The sequence below is a fragment of the Natator depressus genome, chromosome 3, assembly GCF_965152275.1.
Source record: "Natator depressus isolate rNatDep1 chromosome 3, rNatDep2.hap1, whole genome shotgun sequence".
NCBI lineage: Eukaryota > Metazoa > Chordata > Testudines > Cheloniidae > Natator > Natator depressus.
The window spans coordinates 67443855-67448297 of record NC_134236.1 but is presented as its reverse complement, the minus strand read 5'-3'; the positions used below and the strand labels follow the sequence as shown (position 1 = coordinate 67448297).

The following is a 4443-nucleotide window of genomic DNA, read 5'->3' as shown; positions in this document are numbered from 1 at the left end:
CATTCCAGATAGTGGTTCTTTTCAGAACCTTTTTTAAAGGGTTGGTTAACTACCTCAGTAGCAGAGGATTGAACTATACCCTGTCTGTACTGTACATAGAAAATCTTTGTAGATAAAAGCAAGGCTTGTTTAATATGATATGAGGGTGAGATAATATACCAAATGTAACATTCTTAGTTGCCTTTAGTTTCAGAGGCTTTGTAAGATTTCCTCATGACCATCATAACAGGCCTTGCTTTTGTCGTATTTTGTGGCTGAAAAAGCAGCCTTGCTTCTTCAGATATTGTAGTTATTTGGATGTATAATAGTTTAGCAAGATGTTACTTTTGTAAGACATCAGATGTTCAAAAAAGTGCATCAGCAACTTGTACTAAATACTGCAGTGTCCCTTTATAAAAGGTCAGACTAAAACTGACAACTGTACAGTGAAGCCTGACATTTGGATATTTTGAAGTTTTTCATAAATCATAGAAAATAGTATATGGCCGTAGTTTAGCTTTTTAGGTAAAAGGTATGTTTTCATTAGTGCATTTCTTATTGCTGATCGCTGTAAAAACATGTGGATCAGCTTTCCATTTCTCTTATGCAGATCATGATAACCTGTAGAGTAGAGTACAATCATTTGTGCTATGTTTTTAATTTTCTAAAGCACCTTGATGACAGTGAGCGTTCAGTGGTGAAGCATCCTCTATTGAATCACCTTTCAAAACAACAAAAAAAAAAATTAAGTCCAAACTCGTATAGGTAAAGACAAGTGAAATTATGATTTAACTTGGACTTGACATAATGAGCTTCCCTTATCCCCTTTCCCAAAGGGATACTGCAGTTATACTACATACCCATAGGCACCACAATGAAAATTGAAGCTTATACCTAATTAAGGTTTTATACACACCAGTTCCCCCCAGTAAATGCAAATTTTATTAAAAAATTAGATATGTCATATGTTGAAAATGCTCATGGCAAACAATCATTTTGCATTCCTGCAAATAAAATTGTTTTATACTGTAAGCTGGAGGCGAGTGTAACTTATTTTTGTAATAAAGTTTTTATTTTTTTTATGTGTCATTAATATAAATGTGTGTTAGTACAGAGATCTTCTGGTTTAAAAACTTAGAATCGCACACATTTCAGTATGTTTACTTGTATTTACATAATTTTTAGAATAGTGGTTGCCAATAGCCTGTATGTTTCACATTAATTGAATTTTTTGTTACCTTTAATAAACCATTTTAGTATGTTGTATGTCAATTACTGGGATAGCTGGGACATGAAGTGTAATTTAAAATTGTCAAGTATTCATTGGAATATGTAAATGTGCCTTGCCAGTTATGAACCTTAAACATAAGTGGATGATGGTAAATTGAGTAGTCAATGCTTAATGAGGCATTTGCTGCCAGTTTCGTAAACTGCCCATGCTAAAGAAAGTACTTCTTTTTCCTCAGATTTGAGCGTAAAAGTATGATATTGAATCAGCTTCTAAAATTTCAAACATATTGATAGAATATTAGGCTTATGGAAAGTGGGTTTGCTAAATACATGTACCCTTACGTATAATTTTGAAATTCAATGTAATCTTTGGTGCTGGCAATTCCCAGTGTCAAGGAGTTAATGCTCCCTTCAAAAGAGGTTGCCATGCCTACTGGCACTTTTACTGTCATATATGGTTTTATAAGGAACACTGTCAGGGTGTTTGTATCACTTTTACAGTAAGTCACAAATTTGGGTTTAATGAATTGGGCACTGGGGAAGAGGCAAAATCCTCCAATTTCTATATCACTTAAATCTCTCCATTGCTGAAAAATTGAAAAATGCTTTTGTGGTCTCACAAGTGCTACTTTTTTTTCCCTCTCTGTTGGAAAAACTGAAAACCTTCTATTTTCAGAACTGTGTTAACAATTGGTGCTGGTGGGCAAAGAAGATATGACACTAAGGCACTATGTAAGTTGAAATTGTGGACAAATATCCATCCATTTCAGCTCTAATTAAAGTACAGAGGGAAAATATTGGAAAATGTTAAAATTGACAAGGAAGTGTTTTTGTTTGAATGGAATGTAAGCAATGGTGAGTAAACAAAACTACCAGAATCTTGACAGTGTTCTTTTTAATAATTATGAACTCAAGCCATTATAACTTTTAAAATTAAATATGATTTGCACTGTTCTGATATTGGTGCAGTTTTTTAGCAATATGATCTGAAAGCTAAAGTAAAAATGCATGTGATGACTTAATGATATTGTGCAAAAATAAGTTTTCAAAACAAGAAATGTTAAGATGTTTGCAAAGCTTTAAATTTGGTTGTTAAAGGAAACAAAACAAACTTCAATATTACGTATTAATGATATTGAAGATGGGCAAGTGCATATATAAAAGGTTGGTTTGGTTGTACTGGGTGTTGGTAAACTTGAAATGTTCTACAGCAATAATGCAGTTTTTATGGAATATGATATAAATGAACATAATACACACACTTCCTATCAGCATGTTAAAAGCAACTGTTTACTATCTAAAATATTTTACTGCCTGCAGTTGTGTTCATGGGGTCTTTCTCTGCTGAAATAGTTGGAAAGAATTGAGTATGAGCTCTAATAGTTCCACACTAGCGTGTGCAGATCTCTTCCAAAATTCACAGGATAGTTGAATTTAAGAAGAAATTAGAAACCTGTGCTGCTTAACACTTCTGGTTTATAAACACTCCAAAAATGTCATTTGAAAGTATACTTCGTTTTAAAATTCAAGTTTGTTTTTGTTAAAAGGGGGTTGTACAGGCCTGTTACTATTGTGTTTTTTTAAAGAAGCATGGTTAAGTCCAACTTCACTCAAAACTTAGGTTATGTAAAAAAGCTTTTTACAAGTCTTCAGATCAGTACCTTACCAGGAACTTATTTAGAATGAAGACCATTTTAAAAATAAACTTAGTCCTGTCCTGTGTGCATCCTGCACGTTCCTGAGCATGTGAAAGTGAAATTGACTAAAATACTTCCATTGTCTGAGCTGAGAAATGCAAAAAGGCAATAACAGTGAAAGGAGAAACTATTTTAATAATATAGGTAATTAAAAATTACATTTCTTTGTTTTACTTTTACCTGAATGTCCCTGTAAACACTACAGATTTAAAGGAAGGGAAATTGCTATTGTTGCTATACTGCGATAACAGGATGACCATTAGAACTTCAAATTACACAAGTCTTCTCTTAAAGTGACACCTACCAATTCTAAATCAAACTTCTGTCTGAAAATATTACCTGCTATTCTATATCTCTCACACAATTGCTATGACTAAAACCTATTTTTTCTTTTCCAGTTTGTCACTTTGTGCATTTGTCAGTACTTATAGTCTGTTTCACTCTTCCCTTGTTTAGCCAGTCAATTATTGTATTTGTGTGTGATTTTTACAAAGCAATAGGAGAAAAAAAATTAAGTGTAACAGACACAGAAATGGAGACCTAGGTTGGTGGCTACATAAAAATAAGTGTGAACGTTTTCTGAATTCACCAAGTCTCAAGCTGATAGTGCTCCTTTCATACCAAAATTAGTTACAATCAAACACATTTGTGAGGATTTACTGAAGAGCATGATGCTTGCTTAAAATCATCTCAGAAGCAGGTATTGGAAATATATACACACAAAATAAGAAAAATGCATTACCATTTCTCAAAATGCTCTATAATCTGAAAACTCTCAGATTTTGTTTTGTTTGCACAAATATGAAGCTTAGATGACTTGGTTCCTAATTCTGTAACCAGCTCAGCATGAGCATAGGGATCTGGCTAAATTTTTTAAATTGGGGCTCAAACTGTTAACCAGCCATCTTTGCTGGCTATGAGCACTTGCTTTAACTGATCTCAAGTCTGAGAGAGGACCAGCTCCATCAGCTGAACCAGGATTTCTAGTGCCAAGCTTCTGCGTTGAAGTGCTTTTCTAAGGGAATCTGCCTGCCAAATAAAAATGACAAGTTATTTTCTAGTCCACTTTTCTGCATGGCACTCTGGTAAAGCATAAGAGAGTCTTGCTAAAGATCCTTTTTTATGTGAGAGAGGCAGGGAGAAAACATACAGCTATTTTGGTTCTCCACAACTTTGTGATGAGATACCAAAATTAGGCCACTGAAAACCTCTGTCCCACCATGCAAAACTACTTTTCTATAATGCTTTTTTGGACCAATCTGATTAAAACTTCTTGTGCAAATTTGCCAGATCTGTGTTCAGACATATAGGGCAAAGGAAGCTGATTTTTTTGTTTGTCGCTTTCAGTCCTGCTTTTACAGGACATCCTAGTCACTAAAGGACTTTGTTGAATGTCAATATTACTATAAATTCTGATATTGGCTTATTTAAATTTGGAGAAAGGGACATTTGTTATGGCAAAGTCCTAGATAAAGTTTTAGCTGGTTGATGGGATAAAGAATAGTTTTTTCCCCAACCTAAGGTGGTCACCCAAGTG

At 34.0% G+C, this 4443-nt stretch overlaps 1 protein-coding gene across 6 annotated transcripts in view; it reads left to right on the top strand.

Annotated features, from left to right (window-relative positions):
- SYNCRIP (synaptotagmin binding cytoplasmic RNA interacting protein) overlaps window positions 1-2475 on the top strand; it is a 36242-nt gene extending 33767 nt beyond the window's left edge. For 3 of the 6 annotated variants that reach the window (XM_074948069.1, XM_074948067.1, XM_074948066.1), the window contains exon 11: window positions 1-2475. This exon is cut by the window's left edge. The gene's annotated coding sequence lies outside the window, so the exon portion shown is untranslated. The other 3 variants (XR_012638789.1, XR_012638790.1, XM_074948068.1) reach the window with 3 other exon arrangements.
- The last annotated feature ends 1968 nt before the right edge of the window (window positions 2476-4443 follow it).